Source organism: Hyposmocoma kahamanoa, unplaced genomic scaffold (assembly GCF_003589595.1).
Source record: "Hyposmocoma kahamanoa isolate Upper Pololo Valley unplaced genomic scaffold, ASM358959v1 99879, whole genome shotgun sequence".
Lineage (NCBI taxonomy): Eukaryota > Metazoa > Arthropoda > Insecta > Lepidoptera > Cosmopterigidae > Hyposmocoma > Hyposmocoma kahamanoa.
Genome location: NW_020656077.1, coordinates 1,766,625 through 1,788,835, shown reverse-complemented (window position 1 = coordinate 1,788,835; position 22,211 = coordinate 1,766,625). Strand labels below are relative to the sequence as shown.

General features: G+C 34.3%; 1 protein-coding gene across 1 annotated transcript in view; it reads left to right on the top strand.

Annotated features, from left to right (window-relative positions):
• Positions 1-558: 558 nt before the first annotated feature.
• Positions 559-22,211, top strand: part of LOC113239365 (cell wall protein DAN4-like) — a 67,303-nt gene continuing 45,650 nt past the window's right edge. Inside the window, exons 1-2 of the mRNA XM_026476343.1 lie at positions 559-667; positions 2,147-2,241. The gene's annotated coding sequence lies outside the window, so the exon portion shown is untranslated. The remainder of the gene's footprint in view (positions 668-2,146; positions 2,242-22,211) is intronic.

The following is a 22,211-nucleotide window of genomic DNA, read 5'->3' as shown; positions in this document are numbered from 1 at the left end:
TTTTTATATCAATGATATGTATAGGTGTCTGATTTATTTCGTTTGTTTTAAAATAAAACTTTTAACCCCAAAGAGAAGCTAACTTAAATATGACAATGAGTCAAGTCTTAATACAAAATATATAAAATTGCATTGTTACACGAATAAGTCACTGGTTACTGGTCAACATAACACTAAATATGATAAAAAATATATGTCTATGAAGCTCTGGAGTCTTTTTACAGCAACACACTAATCGGTTTTTTTAATCATTCACAGTGTTAATTATTATTTATCAGATTTTTCTGAAATAACCACTATTGAGATATATATGGGACAGTAATAATATTTTAAAATGAAAACAATAAATAGTTAATTATATGAAATTGAATTTTTGTTTAAATTATTGATGTTTTGATATTACGACATACGAATATATTTAATGATTTTATACATAATGGACCTTTTGTTATGTATTATGCGCAAACTCGTAGGCACCTATCATGTCACATTCCAATAATAACGTTATAGCTTAATAAAGGGAACAATCGGCGATGATCTCCCCTTTCCATAGATCGCAAACCCACCGAGGTGGTATGGCGGCGCGCGCGCACTACGACGCAGTCTTCGCCGGCGACCGTCCGCCGAGTGCACATCTTCACACGCCTCACGGATAGAGACGCTCTCGGTATTTTTTTAAATTCCAATTTTCGCGCTCGAAATTCGATTAAATATTTTGTGCCCTAAAGGGCTCAGTGCTTTCAAACTGCTTATTGCGAGTGTTTTAATTTGAATTAGGATTTTTAATACAACCTTTTTTCCTTAAGTTTTCAGGGATTTTCCACCCCACTCCAGAAGTTTCAGCTAATAACTTTTTTAACTTAATAGTTTCAGTGATTATATTATGATGTAGTATAATGAGTGATAATAGTAATTTCCAAGTGTAAATGTGACTATGGCTGGGCTTACGAGAGGGGTGGAAATTTTATCCGCGTAGCGACATTGTAGCGCTTTTATTTCTTTCGTTATGATCATATATTTTCGTATGACAGTTAGGTTTTGTAAACTATTTTATATTTGCCTTTTTTCTTTGTATCTTTAGCTAACTACGCTCTTTTAAATACTCAATAAGAATTCATATCTAATACAGATATGTTACAGTACAATGATAGATCATACGAGGATGTACTTATTATGCATTTTCGGAGTCCTATTTAATCGTAGTTAAACATCTTGTTGATAGCGTTGTGATCGTGTTGATGCCTCTTCAGGGCTCAGTTAACCTCTGACCGAATTTTGCATAACCTTAATCTTATCTCGAAGCCGAAATTCCTCCGTTCACCGACCGACCCGATCAGACAATAGTCCAACAATAATTGTGGTTTTTTCACACCCTCCTAGTTTACTAACATTGCTTTGTCAAATATTCTAAGACAATGTCCGAATGAATGTTTAAAAAATCCGGGGCTAATTATGTGCAATTTTTGCGTAACTCCAGTGACTTAGTCGCTGCGTGAGAAGCATTGTCTCCGGCGTGTTCCGCCGCTCTGCAGGCTCAGTTTTTGTCAGATTAGTGTTATGACTCAGTTATACAATATGTAGGAACTGTGTTAATGTTATATTTATTTGACAGGTGACACGCTCTTTACCGTTCGCTCTTCTAGCTTCCTATATAAGCAATATTTCATATACAAAATGTCGTGTACGTATCTTCGGCAAATGTGTCGTCTATAGTGATAATTTCACTTTCATCTCTACAAACTCTCTGTCATCTTTCTATTATTAATTTAACAAAGCAGAACCTCATCTTTCGATTGTACAATTTATCTAATTAACGCTATATTGCGAATGTGTTTTTATTGAAAATTAATTTAAGTGTGTCTAAGGAGTCGATTATGAAACTTCGATGATGATGGTATACTACTTAATGTATTACATCACTTAACATTATTAACTCTGTCTATAATATACCTATAACCTACTGAAGAACGCGGGTTTGGTTTACCTAAACATGATCGTGCATTTGTGTGGTTTATCGCATTAATCAATCAAATACATGTTGAGGTCTATCCGATACATTTATACGTAATCATAATCGAAGTTTTATGCAACCGAAATCAGTCTCCATGTACAAATGACTAAGAGTAAATATTTATTCAATTTGCAGTTTGAAAGTACTGACTCTGATTCCAGTGAATCACTGTCTATTTTGCAAGTGTTACATCTTTGGTGAAGACTAAGCTCGCTACGCGGAGAATTCTGGTAAGTTTTATTAAATTTAATCGATTTGCACATTTACACTTCAATTAATTACATTATTATAATACTTTTTTATCTTTACCTTTATCTTTTCAAAATAAAACGACTTCATTTTCTTTTTACGACTTTGTTACTGATTTATTATTATTCTTAGACATCTTTGTCGTAGACAATTTATCATGTACTCAGTAAAAAATGTTACCTAATTACATGATACATTATGACTTATTATTACTTTACCGTAAGTACTGCGTACAACATAAAATAACCAATTTTTAAATTCAAGACATAGTTTTCTTGGACGAGTTTGTTACAATTATGACGTCTTTACGCTCTTTAGAGATAAACATGTGCGATTACTTGAGTAATTACTCAAGTGTATGTTTATGTTTTTATTTAACTAAATGTCACCAGGAAGCGTTTTTACATTTAACTATACGCTGGACCGTGAATAACCAGTTGTAAACTGAATATGTAAGAACGAGAATGCGGTAATAAGTGTAATCCTGTGACATTTTACTTGGTACTATCCTTGGCGGAGGTTTGGAGAGGCAATCACACGGCATTTTACGTTCACTGACGAAACGCGTCGTCCTTACTTTGCTCTATAAATGAGGCTAAACATTTAGTGGTATACTCGTAATACTAGAAAAAATGCTATAATATTTTGTACGTATACGTTTAAAAAACGTTCTAGAACATTGGATTCTTATAATTTGAAAATCAAACTGAAATTTGATCTCAAATTTATAAAAAAATTCCGATCAGCTATTTTGTCGCCTTGTCAGCATCGTTTAAATATCGAACTAAAAAACCTGATTTGTTTTATACAGTATGCATCCGTGTATATTGAAAAGTAAATAAATATGCATACTTTACTATGATGTAGCAAATTAGCATTATAATTTTTATGGAGAATACATACCTATTATAAGTGAAAGTAATTATGTGCGCAATATTATTTGTAAATTATTAGTACAGTGACAGCTCTGCTGTAAAACCACATTTAATTATAACATAATTCTCAAATAAATACTAAATTACCTTTATCATTTGCAACAGAAATCATAACAATAGTTAATACTCACGTTTTGGCAGGTTTTATTGTACTAGGCGACTTAAATGCTCCAGCGTCTGCCGTTGATGTCTTTTGTATGACTCGACTCTCGAACAGTTACGAGAGCGGATACATTCTTACTTGAAATTACGACCAATAAGATCTATAATATTCGGCATTAAGGCAGTCAACAGCTAGCGCACATAAAATTATATTAAAGAAAAACGAACTTTCGAGTGGCGTGCATGTTCCCGTTAGGTATTTATTTATTAGGTTCGGATTTGAAAATAGGAATCATTTCTCGGCTTCAGGTTCCCTAGTAATCTACTAATACTATGTCATTGCCACCATAACAAAAAAAAAAAAATAATTCTCGTACAAATTGAGAGTCATTTGAATTTATTTACAATTCTAGGTATGTCTAATACCTCAAACAAACTAAAGCATTATCCGTGATCGGCACGCGTAGCGGCACACGGTAATGACCAACATGGTCGTTGCCTTCAGTGAAAATGATTTTTCTCTACCTCTTACACATTCATTTGTAAATTATTATGTCGGTACTGTAATATAACATAGGTAATGTGTTCGTTTTATTATGTTATTGAAGAGTATATTAGTAATCCATGCATAATTACTACATCATTTGTCTTAGCAGTTGCGTTTTATTTAATTTCCTTATATGATGCCAAGAAAATATAACTACAATATAAAAATAAAACCATTTTAATAGAAAACAACAAAAACATGGTAAGGACAAACAAAATTTTACGGCTTCAAAGGTTACAGTGATGGTGGCTCGTCGTTAATTTTAATCAAATATGCATCTTCGCAATAAAAAATATGCAAAGCGTACAAAAGTCTTGTAACTCGTAGGTACGCAATTTGCGCAATTCTGTGTTTATCGTACTCGTCTGTCCGTTTGTCCATTTTATTGTCCATTAAATATAATGACCTTATGTAACCAAATGTCACCATTGTTAGTTACCCATAACGTATTACAGGCGATCAAACATGAAGATAAACAATTAAAACTAGGCTTTCTATTTCAAGCGCCTTTGAGTTATATATGTTAAGCTGTGGTAGCATAAAAACATCGTGATAAAAACTGTACTTTAAAAAGGCCCGCATAGAGCCAGCACGGCGGCTCCCTCGCCTGAGATGAGACTCGTGCCCAGAAGTGGAACGTATAAATGAAAATGGGTTGATGGTTGTATATATTAAATATTGTTAAATATTATTAAATATTGTCCATATAAGATTATGTATGAATTTTATAATGAAATCTACCACGTACCTACGTTAAAAATTGAATAAGCTGGAATGGAAGAAGAATAGCAATATTGAAATAAACTTTTACATTATTTATTTGTTATTTAATGGGGGAAAAAAATACGTATCCGGGACTGAAAGTGTAAAATATGAATTCCTTGGACTCGTCCAACTGTTACAAAATTAATGGGATTTTTTTTACGTAAATGTAATTGAAAGTTGGGTTAAATAAATTTTTTCTCACAGAGTCAAGTGTCAAGAAATCAAAAGCAGTTAATAACTACTTGAGCTTTTAAAAAGCTCGGCTTTTAATTCCTTTATCTATAATTAAACTATTATAGTTAATACAGGGCTAATAGATTGTAAACAAGCTTTTAATTTAATAGCACCAGTAGCATTTTGCTCTGTCAATAACTTTCAAAAGAAAATGTCAAGTGCAACTGCTCCAAATAAATCTGAAGAAATAGTATATGGCTGTGTTCCTTCGAAACCTATTATCACATATAATCGTAGGCGTATATGATTTCGATCGGCGTTCAAACGAAATGGCGGAATATAGAATACAATTCGATATGCTTGTGATGCGAAACACAAGATGCGTTACGTTTGGTTGCGTTACGATTTAGTGTCTTTTTATTGCCTTCACATTTAATAAGCGAGAGCGCTAAGCGAACTACGAAGTTAAACCTACTTGTGGGTATTGGTACACATACACCAGAGTAAGTACAAACCGTTGCCTTTCAATATTACCGTTTTAAACCCTGTGTTAAGACGTGTAATATTAACCTTGAGTGGCCCAACCAACAACGGAATATGCTTACATGTTGTACAGAATAACATCAAGGTGGCCCTCTTCGTATCGCGACTTTTCGTGTGAGAAACTTGCGGTGAGCTTTCGGAATACGTACCAAATTCTAATATAACTGTTCTACGGCGTCCAATGTTTGATTGAAAATGAGTAAATTAAGACATATACAAAATCTACAAAAAAAAAATCCTTTTAACTTAATAAAAAGAATCATCGCTCTAGGTATACTTGTAGTGGCAAAATCTGCAACGTTCTGACAAGTTGCGTTCAAATTTACAACGAAGATGTGTTTTGCAATAATTATGTTTATTTAGTGCCATTATGCAGTAGCGGTGACCTTTGGGGAAATTACGACTATTGCCATACTCCGGCCACACTCAGCTCTGCAATGGCAGGCAATGGTCATTACGCTCTTGCATTGTGCGCGAGCTCACAAACGACCTGATCGCCTAATTTACATACTCTATTATGTATAATTACGATTATCACTATTGAATAAGTCTAGTAGTGTGCTAATTTTAAAGTTTTCTTTGATAGGAATCGCCAATGATAGATTGCAAATTGTTTCGAAACCATCTTTGGGAGTAATTTATTATTACTTTACGAAGAAGGCAAATATGAATTAGTAATTATAACTTTGTAAGATTGCTTCTTCGGAACATGTTTGTAAAATAAAAAGACAACAAAAAAAATTTTTTTTAATTGTCTCTAAAATTGCATTTTATACATCAAAATCAATGCCAGATTCTGCGTTCATCCAAACTAATATTATAAATGCGAAAGTAACTCTGTCTTTTACACTTTCACGCCCAAATCGTTGAATCAATATTGATAAATTTTATTTCATATAGAAATAGATGGGATCTTAAAGGGCGATGAAAGTTTGTATGGAGAACCAATCGACAATGGAAAGGTAAAACGTCTAACGTGCATTTGGAAAATGTTACTGGAGAAGGAAGTATTTTTTAAGATAAACGAAAATCATAACTCAAATTTTATTTCTTATATGGAAAATCTGAAACTTTCTAGTTTTCCGTATAACACATAAAATTACAGTTTTTTTCTTAAAAAAACTACTTTAATCGCTCTCGTATGATATTTTCCAAATACACGTTAGACGCTTTATTTTTCTAAATAGCAATCATTTCTTAAGTAAGTAGTACAGTAGGCTACTTGAAGTACTTATTCTGTGCAGACGAAGTCGCGGGCACAAGTTAGTTTTGCAATAAAGTCTTTCTCAATTTAATATTATTTGTATTTAAGTGATTAAAAATCGGTGGATTTCTTCAAAAAGAATTACTCGCTCTACATCACTCAGGTGTACATTAATTTAAAATAAACTGTCATGTGATGGAAGAATAGAGTAGGTACAGATACGTCGTTTACTGAGATGCTGCGAGAACGCGTGGTAAACTAGAGCATGGGTTTTACCAGACGGTTACATAAGATTAACACGATTCTGCAGGTAATTAGGCGTAAGGTTTTTAATCCGTATTACGATCTGGGAATGTGCGTTAAAATCGTAATATTAGAGATTATTATGTTGAGAACTATATATAGCGGAATCAAAACTTTTCTCATAATTTGTGTATATTTTATTTAAAAGTTCTATATAATGTAAAGTGCATTATTCATTAAGCAACCTGATAGATGGATACGTAGAGATAATAACTCAATCTTTACATCGATTTCAAATATTTTTAATTGCAAATTACTCGCGTAATTTTCAACCTCCACTTTTCAACACTCCATAGACTGCGAACGAGGCGCAGGTTGCAAAAGTGAAGCCCAGAAAATGAACAATTATACACACGCACTGTGTTTTATCGCAGGTCACAGTTCATAGTTGCAGGAAGCGTTACGCAAAAGCTAACAACACACAAATTCGAAATGGAGTTATTTAAAATCGATTAGTAACGTACTTTCGACGTGTAAGTAATCACAAAAGTAAGGCTTTCGAAACAGCCTTAGTTCTATCAGGCTAAAAATCAAACCCCAGACACAGCCTGAAAAAGGCTTTCGCTACAAATACACGATGGTAGGTAACTAGTGAATGTAGCGTTGCAATTCGAAACGGAATGAAAGGACGGTGGAAATAGATGGGTTCTGCAATCGTAGAGTAGCTATTGACACAGATTAACTAAATAAGCGCTGCCACCGATTTTAACTCATTTTTAATTAGTACATGTACCTATATTTGTCGGCTTTCTCTCCTGAAAGAAATATGTGTGCGAGAACTAACACGCTCGCCTAGAAGATGCGTGTTCATCTGATCTTAAAAATATCCAGTTTGTGTCGTTCGAAATACAGAATGGAGAGAGAAAGAACAGTTCAACTTACAATGCTATACGCAGAATGAACGTGCAAGCGAAAGGCTTCTTGTCAATTGATGGAACATCTACGTCCGATGCGTATCACTTCCGAATCCGAGAAGTGACAGTCCGAAATGTCACAGTGATAATTTTTTTGGAGGCGATTCGGACTTTGTGCACAAGCGATTTCCGAAGTGGGTCGAATTTTCTAGATTTGTATAGTCTCGGATTGGGAACGTATACTAATCGGATGTAGTTCGCAAACTCGTTTAGGGTGAAACCCTGAGATTGGGAAGAATATAAATTATTCTTGAAATTTGAATAAGTATTCTTAAACTTTTCTTAGGTAAATTAGAGAAAAATGAAAATATTATAATATTGTAAACCTATACTCACTGTCATTTAGAAGATATACGGCTTCATTCCCTACTAATTCATCTATTACGGCATATAGCTGTAGTAAATTAATTTTTGTACTTGGTCATTCCTATATATATTTTGATAATATATGATGAAATGAATTGAGTTTCGAATCAATCTATACCACGAAACTAAATATATCAATGTTAATTACCAACACATTTTCAAATGAAATGCCAGAAAGATGTTGCAGTGCATTCAATTACTGTCACTCAGGTTTGAAATTACTCTAATAACCTAAAATAATTACTTCACACATGCTGTACAAAGAATTATTTCTTAGAGTGCTTAAAATAAGACTCGTGATTGCTTGAGTCTATTTTTTAGGTAATTTTCTTTGACCTTTTAAGCAGTTTGCCCCAAGGCGCTCATGATTTGCTCCATAACAAATGGCTTTGTGTCAGTGACGAATTTTGATTCAAGAACATAATTTGGTAATTTCATCAATGTATACAACATTATTGACCTTACTTATTAACCTGTAATAATCAAAGTAAATAAATTTTGCAACAATTTACTTAAAAAAAAGTTAAATGTATTTCTTACATCAGTGTATTACTCTGTGCTGATTTTGCGATCGCAGAAGGTCGCAGTGAAACACGATCATGCTTTGTATCAAAAATGTGTTATTTTCTTAAACAACATAATGGCAACCGTTTTACGACGACGTCCTTGGTGGTTTTAGTAACTAACTAAAGGATAAAAGAGTATAATATACTCGTAGATAGAGGTTTGTGTTTATATCCAGGTGTTTTACTGAACAAAACTATCCGACGCTAGATAGATATGAGAATAAATTACGATGTCTTGCTAATGGAGACGATTTCGACTACTACATAAGACGGTACCGTATTCGATTCCTGGTAGGACCAATTTGGGAAATGAACGAATTAAGCGTTCTGGGTAGTGGCTCGGAGTGAATTCCGTTGCTCTTGTACCCCTAGTACAGGGTAATCCCTAATTTGAGACCAGGTAGTAGAGTGTGGTTTTCTGGAATTTTATTATTCTGCCGTCCACTAACTAAAATGCGGCTAACTGACAAATGGTCAATTATCATTCATTATAAGCAAAAGATTCGCAAAAAAGAGCACAAAATTGTCATTTAAAAATAGTTAAAATTAGTTTTCGACTTATCGGAATCTAGCGATGCGTAGCTGAAGTATCATTAAGCAATTTCAATATTCTAAAAGGGGATTAATTTTTTTTTACGATATCTTACAAAATGATTTTGTCAGTTAGCCGCATTTTAGTTAACGGAAGGCAGTATAATGTTATTATCGCATGGAGGATTTAAGCACTACCAGTTTACCTATTTCTACCAAGCAGTATTATAAGCGTTACTGCGTTTCGGTTTTGAATGATAAGCGTGTTTGCTCACTGCATCCGATTCATATTCGTTCTGGCTCCGAGAAATGACGGTCCAAAATGTCACAGGGATCATTTTAACTTTAGATGTATAAACAATATTTGTATTCTCTCGGATTCTAATCGGACTTAGTGCACAAGCGACATCCGAAGGGCCCGAGCTATCTCTTTCTCTCCGAGTTTTTCTCGAAACTCTGAGCGGCTCTGCAAGTGCTATGTACAAGCGTGTCGCTTACCACCAGATGCACTACTTGCTCGTCCGGTCGCTTGGTATTACAAAAAACAATAGCTACATAGTATGCATGTATCAACCACGTAAAAGCCTAAGTCTTCTTTTTTTAAGTCGAAAACGATATTATTAGTTTGATGAACATAAAAAAACTAACCAAATTAAATGTAAATTATGTTCTGGCAAATATAATAACATAAAATTTTTAAATTTTTGGTGTGTGTTGTTATGTATGTTGAGGGCTAAGAGGATATACCTTCAATTATGTGATCCCTCTCGATTAACCAAAAGTCATGGTCAATGGAACGATGGGCTGTTACTTTCAAACTAAATGACGTCATGCGGGACGAGGTACACGCTCGGAAAGGTCGTTGTAGAATGACCGTTACCACAAGTTATAATTAATTGTGAGAACATGTTTATTTGCTGATTTTTTATGCATAAAGTGCGTGACCAATCGCCGTGAGGGATAAATGTGCATATAGTTTTAAAGAAACATACACATGGTTTAAGTATCTACCAGGCAAACAGGAACTCGTATAAATAGCTATCGACTTAATCTTTTAGAACATAAACTATGGAATATCGCAATTTCCCGGTTCGTGGTAGTTACCGCAACGACTACTCTACTCGTATTGTTTCCATTCGATTTTGTTTTAATACTTTACTTATGGAATTGATATCGGAGACAAACGTCACCTAGATTGTGCCAAGCGAGTGTAAACTTACAAAGAGATAATTATAAAGATCGTCATCCAGCAGGGCTAAAAATATCGCATTGGCAGAATCATAATATGATTAATTGACAATTCATATATTATTTTCAAACAAAAAAAAACGCTATTCATCTATTTGACAGTGTTTTATGGAGACGTCCATAGAACGCTGGCAAATAGCGTTATATGAATTGTAAGAAATTCATAATATCATTTGTCAATTAATCATATTATGATTCTGCCAATACAGCCTTCTTAGCCCTGCAGATCAGAGCCCCAATTCTATTAATTTTCTTAAAATTACTGGGCATTGTAATCCCATTGAGACTCCACTAAGGTTATATTGCAATTGTGGCAATATTTGTTATTCAATCACTAACGATCGAAATATTTTTTTTATGGTAAATTATTAGTGGAGTACGTTATCTATTATATTTTTTCACTCTTTATTTATTTAGGGACTTTGATCGTTACTGAACATGTCAGTCCCGTTAGAAAAACAATACCCCAAGAAATTACTTAATAAAATCCAGACAGATAAAGCAAAATACTACCTAACCAAACACGTATACAAAATCTACGCGGTGTTACATGTTGGCCCCAAAACAGATTGAAACCACGCAACATTAAAATGTACGGAAAGCAGCCTGTGCCAATAACCGCGCGCTGATAGGCTCCGTCCGAACACACTCCATGAGCAAATATCGTACATCCCCAGGAATCCCACATACTTCGCAATTCGGTGAGTTCACCCTCCGCATCAAATATAAAAATTTGTTTAATGGAACGTGTCCGGATAGAAGCCTGTGCGCGCTAACAATTTGACCCCTGTTTACTTAACGATGGCTAAACTGGCAAGCTACTAACCTAAACTTTTAGCAAAATACCAAATGTACAAAATCCTGCCATTGACAGTCTATTGACACACAACTGAGACGATTTAAAATTAGCAGACTCCCAGACATGGAAAAAGTATCGATACTTTTTGGTATCGAGTACTTTTCCTTCCGATAGCGATACCTTTGTACTCGATACTTTTTAGGTATTACTATTTTTTAACAAGTATCATATCGTTTTGACTAATTCATACTTAGGCCATCTCATGTCATATCGCAAGCCACCTTGCGATTTTTTTAAATGGCAAGCTTTATCACAAATGACTTGGTTGCATAGTGTATGCCATTTGCCTCTTTATAAGAATGAGAATGAACAAAAATAGTTAGAAACATTTGAATTAACATACCTACCTGACAAAAATTATATTTAAGTAATCGCAATGCAGTTTGTTCCTCCTTTACAAAGTTTGTTCTCAAAAGCAGGCAATACAATATCAAAAACGAGAAACATGGGGCCTACCACAACCTCTTAAAATAATATTACTTTAACCTTACATTGACTTGTCATACCATAACGCGCTTAAAGTACGCTTGTTGTAATTTTAAAACTATGTTTTATTGGCAGATTTCTAATTAATCATTCACTCAGTTCCTATTATGACGTGACTTTAACAATAAAGTAATATTGCTCGTATGTCAAATTTACCAATCTTAAAAGTGTTACACGGATGCAATGGAAACTATATTATTTTCAGTTTTAATGTCTTAATATCGATTTGTAATAATTAAAAGTTAAGTTGAACTTATTTATTTACATATATCTCTTCAATATTTCGTTTATTTTTTATTTAATAGCACATAGTAAATAATTTTTCGTGAAATAAAAATACGCGATGTTTATTTCGTAAAATTATAACAGCGCTATCTATATGCTCCTTGACGAAACTAACAGTTGACACTAGATTATAGTTCAGAATTCACAACGTGACTATCAAGACTCAGCTTGTTTTATTTATTGTTCTTCATGAAAATGTAGAAAAATTATTGAAAACAACGTAATTTTAATAGATTTTATTATTACATACTTTTCTTTTCTTAATAGTCAAAATTCTCTTAATGTAAATAACATTAAGTACTTAAACATTATACTACGATAAGACGTTTCGGAACATCAAAAAAGAAAGAGATGGCATTATATAGTTCACATAGCGTTATCCTTTCCTATTTTTAGTAAGGAATAGACAATTTTGGGAAATCATTTGTTCTTTCAATCACTTTTGCAATAATACATTACTTGGTTGACAGATTCGTCATTGTACGAATATGAGTAATATTATAGTAAGCTTACTTTAAGCTTACAATGAAATAAGATTGTTTTTGGAAAGGTTATGGTAGACCCCCAGGCTGTTACCAAATAGATTTTTGTTTTTAAGTGATTATACGGAGGAGGAAATTTATGTAACACAAATTATGTGAAGTGACGATTGATTGAATTTGATTTATGATGTTTCAATTAAAAATCATAAATCAAATAAAATACTCATTAATTCTGTTTTAAAGTAGGGAAAAATTGCAGGACAAAAGTATCCAAACCTGGAGGCATCGATACTTTTGTTTCGATACTTTTAAGAGTACGATACTTTTTATTCGATACTACTTATGAATATAGTATCGATACTTTGGATTCGATACTGTGTTCCTTGTTTCGAGATGTTTTCCGCCCATTTTGCAGTTTTGTGGAAAATGTGCTGTTCCCGCCTATCAATAAAACCTTAATCTTGTTTTGTGGCTTTAATTCCCGCCGTAATAATCGAGAATGACAGTAACGAAAATGTTCTGTGCAACAGAAAAATATAAAAACTTCTTGGTATCTAAGAAAACCGCAGAACTTTTGTAAAACATTTCGAAACAGTTGCTCAATTTCGTTGAAGCTAATTAAATGCACGTGCTGGCGAATTAGAAGCGAAAAGGAGTCGAGTAAACATGCATTTTATACAAAATGCAGTACCAAATTATAAAATTTGTAAAAGAGGTAAGCTAAATATGTATTCACATAGATACCTAAATATACCTATTTATTTCCACACATATTAAACTCGTACGTTATTTTATGACACGTACGTTATTGTTGTTTGACATACCACTTGTATTGTACAATCCATGTCCACAGCTGGATATTTTTCTAGAATGTCATATGCTCGATACAGACAGAGAGGCTAAAACATAAGTTAGTAAGGACGGAGACTTTTGCATATATGTAGAGGTGAAAGTACACACGACACAAACTTCCTTAATCTGTTGATCCAGGAAATCCTACGACTGGCCTGCTTCTTGTTATATATGTATAGGTAAGCATTATCGATTTCTCTCGCACAAGTGCACTGTACAAACCAGTATTTCGTGGTTGTCATCAGAACTTTGTACAAAACCACTAAGCGATACTCAAGGACTAAAGTGGCAATTGGAACTAATGGTCTGCTTTGAAATGTTTTAAGTAGGAAACCTAACTAATTTCACGTACTATAGCGCGTTTGGTACGTTGAAAGTAGACCTTGTTGATCCTAAGCACCTATGATAGCTACGAAATTTGGAATGATGACTACAGAAATCGTTAATAACCAAAAGTCCAGGACTGAGCTTATACCGGATTATCAAACTTAACTGCTTTATTAAGGGTATTCCTATATCTAATTTCATAGTTTCATATGTGCTATTGCACACATGAAACTATCAAACTAGACGCCCTCTGTGGCCGAACGTTTTACATCGTGGGCGCTAGATGCGGATGTCCTGTGTTCGATTCCCGGTAGGGCTAATTTGAACTCCTAAATTGGTTTTGATCTGGGTGTTCTAGAAAGTGTCCCAGAGGGAGTTCCGTTGCTCTGGCACTCATAGTACAGGGAATTCGCCGCTTATATAAGCTTCTATAATAAAATTTCAGTTGATATTAAAAATTTGCCAGTTACGAGATTTAAAACTATGGTGAAACAAAAACTTTATACTGAAGGTGGTTATGCAGCTTCTGCGTACTTGTATGTCTAGAATCCATGGTAGTTACCCGTTTAGCGCTTGCGAGTAGTCTCAATTTGATGTTTGAAATAAATATTGTATATAATAAATGTAATGTTTATTGAAAGGAGCATTCCCTAGAATTTGTATACATTCTTCTCAGGGGACTCTGTCTTCCGAATGAGCAGTAGAGTTTAATTAATATGACGATTTCAATCGCAATTTGCTTACCGATGAAATAAAGATGATTTGAATTTGTGACTGTTTGGCAAATGTGCGTGACAGTCACAAATTCAAATTAGTGCGGTTATATTATCACTCATTAGTGATAATTGAAAGTCGGCTACAAATACATATAGTGGCACATTCGACTTAAAATCATTGTCACCGCACTAATTTGTCGAATATTAGTGTGATTGTAATCCAGCTTTCATCTAAGGCGTGTGTCCGTGGCTTGCTCTGCGCGCGCACCGTAACTACACGCGATAGCTTTCACCCTTTGTACGAAATTCTGCTCTTGCATAACGAAACAACAACCCATAATGTCTCTAATTATTAAATTACCGAGCCAAATAATTTGTTCATCAATTCCAAGGTCAAACATGTAATTGAGAGACTGTAACGATCTGTCATCAATTACAATAAATCGAGTATACGGGAGCCTGACATTAATTACCGAATAAAACTACACTTCTCCCTTACCTCGGGTATATTTTGTTAATGTTGTTAATTCATGTAGCGAATTACGAACACTTCATATTCTCGTGGCCCCATCAAGTATCACGGCTCATTAGTAATAATAATAATATATATAAATAAATATTTTAGGCCATCGGAGAGGTGAGAGTCTAAGATAGATGTCGAAAATAATATTTTTTAAATTAATAATTTTTTTATAATATTTAGCGGGACGAACAAGTCGAGCGCCTGATGGTAAGCTACAAGCCTATCCATAACAACTGCAGCGCTACTCATACCTTCAAATCGCAAAGATTCTAGGGGCACTGCCACTGCGCTCATCACCCTGAGACATAAGTTGACAAGTCCCATGTGCCTGTAATTTCATCAGCAATAATAATAATAATGACGTGGTGGGCTTTTGATGCGCATCCTCCACATAGATACGCACTGTACTGCATTTGCTTGATTTTCGGTTCGTAAATTGTTAAAGCCAGTCATCAGGTTGAGAAAAAAAAGAAAAAATAGGATAAAATAGAATAAATACAGAACAAAAATAATTAAAATTACCTACTTAATTTATTTATTTAATAGATATTACAGTTCTCAATACACATAACACATAGAAGAGACAATAACTGAAAAAATGAGTCTATATGCAGAACTGAAAGATGAAGTATCTAGAATTTAACGACAAGGAATAGTATTGCCCTTTCCACAACAGGCATTATCTACAATCATTTTTTCCATAGCCTCAAATTATCAGATTCTGAAGAAACATTACAAAAAGCTGTAATTTTAAAAGTTCATGCTGATAGTAGATGAAATAGGTCTTTATTATAATAACCCTTTTTAATAGAGACACAACATACGGAATTCACTTGATTTCAGTCCTAAAATGCAATTAAAACCAGCCAACAAGCTAAGAAAAGATGAACAGAATAATAATATTATTATTATTATATATTCACGATAAGAACATTTAATAATAAGGCACACACACATAGCCCCGTACTTGGGAAACCCTGTATCGCGGGCGCCATGGACACACACATAAACAACCACAAATTACACTCAAACTTACGAGATAAATAAATATAGGCAATGCAAATACTTCTCCCGGCCCGGGAATCGAACCCGGAACCTCTACGTGGCAATTCAGCGTGGTAACCGTTCGGCCACAGAGGAAGCTATTATTTATTGTTAACAGTTTTACCGGATATATCACGGAGAGTGTGCGATGGAATTACACGATTTAATTCCGCCTTCCCCTTTCCATCACCGGGGGACTAGGCGTAGGCATGGGTACCACCCCTATGTTGTGGATATTCCAAAGATTCGCACGAAGCGTTATGCTTCCACATTTATATGGCGAACGGCTATGGAGTGGAATTCCCTGCCTGCAGACTTGTTCCCTGAATGTAAATAGGCATTATTTAGGTGTGTATGCTCCATCTTCGACCTCATCGTCACTTTCCATCAGGTCAGATGGAGGTCAAATGCGCACTTACAATTTATAAAAAAAATGTTATATATGGTGGTACATAGTGGAACGTAGGTTCATATTTTCATTTTAATTACCCGATTTTCTGGTTCATAAACACAATGTTTTAGGTACCTAATCATATTTGAAATATTAAAAACATCCAAGTGGTTGTGACGAGGGAATGAAATCGGGTGTAAAGAATTATGCAATGCGATGAATTTGAGTACGTGTGTGTAAAAGAAAAGTAAGTTCTATTAAATTTACGCCGGTACTTAATAGGAATGTCAAAAACATGAAGGTCTGCCAGTATATAATTACGCTATCGTCAATGAAATAATATATATGTAAACAACATGTAGAGATGGCTAATACTGTAAAAAGAAAAAAGAAAATTAATTACAGCTGTCCGATCTGACTACAGTAGAATGGTACTTTAACTGATAATAATCAAAATGTCTGCGAATCGACTAAATTACAAGAAAGTTCTATCCATTCTATGGTTGCATTAAAAAAATATGTAAATTATAGTGGAGTACATAACTACCATTGTGTAATCTGGCCTGTTATTTTTATTAGTTGTTATAATTTGACATTATTTTATCTTTTTTACCTCAGGGAATTCGTTATTATGATGTAACCAGACACGGGCAAGCGCCCTTGTTTTAACCCAGTGTTTTGTTAACGCCGTATTTAAATCGGTTTAAAACAATTAACTCCTAAAAAACTTTTATTACAACTAAATATTTGTTGTAAATCGAGTTTTATTTAATAAATAAAAAAAATAAATCTGATCTAGACGAGTTGACTTTCTATTGAATCGATTCGCTTGATAATCGCATTTAAATAAATCGATACAAAAAATCGTTAGCTCGGTGGCACTTGGATCTATAGACTCTGCCACCCATTTTTTGTTACCGCGCAGAGAACTATTTAAAAAAAAATTATACGATTCTATAAACTAACGAATTATTAAAAGTTATGGAACAAAAGTTGTTTATGATGATAACAATACAGTTCTGCGAGGTTGTTAATATTTTCCAAATAACCCTGTATTAATCGAAGATTAACCTAGTAAAATGTATATGTTCTTCGTGTGTAAATACGGTGTTAGTAAGAAATACCTAGTCCCAAATGGATAGTTCAAACTACAAAATAGCCGTTTGATTATTTGATCAAGAATGCAATCATAAAACTGGTTTATTCTCAATACTAAATCCGGGTCTGAGTAAAGCAATGATGTCGTTGGGAGCACTCACAAAGGGCAATAACTATAAAGCTGAATAGCCTCTAATAAAGTCCGCTAAGACGCTATTTGTTCAACAACCCGCTCACAGTGTTATTAACATAACCGAATTTGCTTTATAGTATCATATAACAAACTACTGGAAAGCGAAAATTAGCCAACGTTCTTCGATTGTTTGTGCGTAGCCATCGGATTATATTTAAGAGGGAGCAGAGGAAAAATTCCTAATCTTCGATTTGATTTTAGAGGGGTATATCCAATTTAAAGTTAAAAATAAAATATTGTATGAGTAACTACACGATATATTCAAGCATAGACACTAATCAGAAACATAAAACAATAAAGTTTCCTCGATAGATAAAAATCACGAAATGACCTCTAATTTTCACATTTTTTCGATTTATCCTCGAAATGCTACAGGTTATTAGGACAAAAATTAGATAATTAATTATATTTATGCATGATCGAAAACTGTCGCTACGGATTTTTTTTTTAATCCCTTTAGTTTTAGAGTAAACTCTAAAATAATAATAAATTTGCGCATTAAAATAATAATTCATTATTAACACAATAACAAAATTCAACATCTCCTGTCGCATGTCACGCGAACTTCAGGCATATATTAGGGGTTAAAGTATGAAATTGCCGTTTTATTGCAATAGGTTCTTTGAATTTTCATAGAATCTTCATGGTTTGAGGTTTTCGAATGAAACTTTTTTCAAATGGTTTCTGTGATTATTTTTTTTTAAATTTGAAACATTGAATATCGACTTTCAATTGTTTTTGTTATTCAATTTAGACAAGAAAGATGGATACTGCGAAAATTCGAGTGATTTTTGAATACAAGTTCCGACGCGGAACTAACGCGGCAGAAACAGCCCGCAATATCAATGCTGCGTTTGGAGAGGGGTCTACTAATGAACGCACCGTGCGATTTTGGTTTAAACGCTTTCGTGATGGAAATTTCGACTTAAAGAACGAGGCACGAGGAAGACCGCCCACACAGGTGAATAACGATGAATTAAGAGAGATAGTGGAAGCCGATCCTAGTCAAACTACCCAGGAATTAGCGGCATGGTTTAACGTTACCTTACCCACAATATTGACTCACTTGCGTCAAATCAATAAAATAAAAAAATACGAAAAATGAGTGCCTCATGATTTGACTGATCTGCAGAAAGAAACGCGTGTTGAAACTTGTGTTGCCTTGTTGAACCGGTACAGAAATGAAGGAATATTGGATCGAATTGTAACATGTGATGAAAAGTGGATTCTTTATGATAACCGGAAAAGAATAATGCAATGGCTGACCCCAGGTCAAATGCCACAACAGTGTCCTAAAGCAAAACTTACCAATAAAAAGGTAATGGTAACTGTTTGGTGGTCTCAGCATGGTGTTATTCACTATAGTTTTCTCCGATCTGGTCAAGCAATAACGGCAGATGTCTATTGTGCCGAACTCCGAACCATGTTGACAAAACTAGCAGTAAAACAGCCCCGACTCATGAATCGATCTTCACCATTATTGCTCCACGACAACGCGAGACCTCACACAGCACGAGAAACCATTTTGACCCTTCAGGAACTGCAGTTAGAAACCATTCGTCATCCTCCGTATTCACCAGACCTTGCTCCAACGGACTACCATTTTTTTCGTGATTTGGACAATTATCTACGTGACAAGAAGTTTTCTTCCCAGGAGGCAGTACAAAATGCTTTCACACAGTTTGTGCAGTCTAGATCGTCGGAGTTCTATCGCAAAGGCATTAATAACCTTCCTATTAGATGGCAGCAATGTATAGATAATAATGGCAACTATTTTGATTAAATAAATTTGTTAAAAATTTAAAAAATAAACAATTTAGATTTTCAGTACAAATCGGCAATTTCATACTTTAACCCCTATTATTTGTTTCACAAATTTGGGCGGAGCGAACGTCAAAACTTTTTTGGCATAAGAGCTCTTAACTGCCTCCGTGGCCGAACGGTTGCCATGCCGGACTGCCACGCAGAGGTCCCAGGTGCAATTCCTGGACCGGGAGAAATATTTGTATGGCCTATATTTATTTCTCTCGTGAGTTTGGGTGTATATTGTGGTTACCTATGTGTGTGTCCAAGGCACCCGCGACACAGGGATTCCCTAGTGCGCGTATGTTGAGGTTGTGCGTTAGTATTATTATTACATTTGGCTTTATTAAACTACGCTTAACAATGTAGATAAGATCGCAGAAGAATTCCTGTAATTTAATTGACCTGTAATTACAGTTGTTCCATGGAACTGTGTGCGACTACTGGGAATAAACCTAACTGATATAGTGGGTTTTATTTAGTATAATAGCTTATTAATTATAAGCTTATCGATAAACAAGGTTAATAAACTATATGTACACAATTATAAAAATATCAACATGTTATTAAAGATAAAATAGCTCAAGTTAGTTGTAAAGCTTTACCAAAAAAGGTAATTAGTGATAACACTATATTATATAATATATAATTACAAAATTATCTCATGAATTGATAAAAGAAAATATCGACACGTTTCGAGAGTCTTATAATAGTTTCATAATGATAGCGCAATGACGTATAGTTTCTCCTTTCTAACTTTATGCCTGGTCGTGTGTGCCATCTGTGATTTATCCGATATCGACAAAGGTCGCCAAAAGATTCCGTAATCGTGTTGCAACTACTCTTCACTATTGTTTTGCGGAGATAGGCGAAATGCGCACGCGTCTCTAAGGTATTGAGAAAGATTACAAATGTTCCGAGAATTGTTCGTGTCCACATTATAGAGGCTTAAGTACGTTTGATTTATGAACCATGTCTTGTTTACTGAGTCAGCCTACATTGCTTAGCGACTTTTGGCTGCGTGATGTGAATTCGGTACGGGCATTGAGAATGTGGGTGGAAAGGGTTTTTTTTAATAATTGGCCATTGCCTAATTATCTTTCCTCTAACATGAAAGGGCCATTATTTATACGTAAGTAGTCGTAAAACTTTTTTGACGGTTTGCTTCAAAATAAAAATTTGCTTCAATACAGTGTTTATTCAGCAAATAATTTTATTATATATTGTGAACCTCAATAAAAGCTCTCGTCTGCATGGTTTTTGATCTGAATACTGACTGTTCTGAGAGCAACTTGCCCTTTTGTCAAATCTGCGATAAAAAGTAAGCGAATATCGCAGACGGCGTGCAGTCAAGACTTATTGACAAAGCTGAGTGAGTACCATTGCCCAATTTAAATAATATGTTTCAAAATTCGTATCTTCTACTGGTGCTTATTTATGCGACTGTTCTCAGCTATGATGTTTTCGTGCAATCACTTTTTACCAAGGTTATATTATTCAAATAAATATAAACTTAATCATGGCTTGAAGAGGTTTTTATAATATTTACAGATTTTCATATAAAATTTATGTCATATAGTTCACTTATTGTATTTGTAGCCCTTTTAATAGCGTTTTCGTAACTAAAACAATTTTTCGTCGTAATTGGTGTTACATAATTGTCGAATTATATAGAATATTATGAGAATTATATAATTGTCGAAAAGAAAAATGTGAAAAGGGGAGACGAAAGCATCTTTATAATTCTGCGACTGTTTTCAGTAGTTGTGATCGATAAAAACTTCATGTAAAACAAGGTCTTAGACACAATACAATATACGTTTTCCGCAAGTCTGCTATTTCTTACCCTAACTCCATCTTCTATGAAGGGAACGCAATCGAGACGTGCAACATCAATTAAAATTTACGATAAAATTCGCTTTTTCTCGTTTAGCACCGAGTGTTCCCATGGTCTCATTGTTTGAGCGTGCTTATGTAAATAATGACGATTAATGATGCCTCTGCTCAAACGAGGCTATTGTGTAATCGTACCATACATATTTTTGGATTTGTAACAAAAATTTATCGATGTCACACTCAGATAAGGTACCCAATTAATGCTTATATGTTAAGACTTACTTTGTGTTACGAAGGGTCGCTGCAGGCGAGGTCGAACGGGTTCGAACAACACAAACACTACTCTCTCTAAGCACAATAGTTCAATCTATTTAATACACTTCAAAATCCAGCACAATCAGTAATAAAATTATTGACGAAACTGAATTTTCACAGCAAAGAGTGCACATTCCAAAATCGATGAAGACGTTCATGAGCTCTACGAAGATGCGCTTATTTGTGGCGACTGTTTTGCTATACATGCCTATTAAAGAAATGTAAATATATCATATAAAGATACCACTTTTCTGGTATAAATTAATGAAATTCCCTGTATAGTAAATTAAATGTACGCCGACATTAATTCTACCGTGAATGAGACCCGGTGTTCTTCTTCCAAGAGCATGGATTACTTAGCCGCTCGACCACCGAGGTCGTTGCATTATAACAAGTTGTCTTCTTTTTAAATCCCTCGTGGCTGAACGTCACGACCAGACCACATGTTAAATAGTTACTTGTGCTGTAATGACTCGTACTCTATATTAAATTCATATTATCGTTTTACGGAAAAAAAAACATGCATATAGAGAAAATTCACAA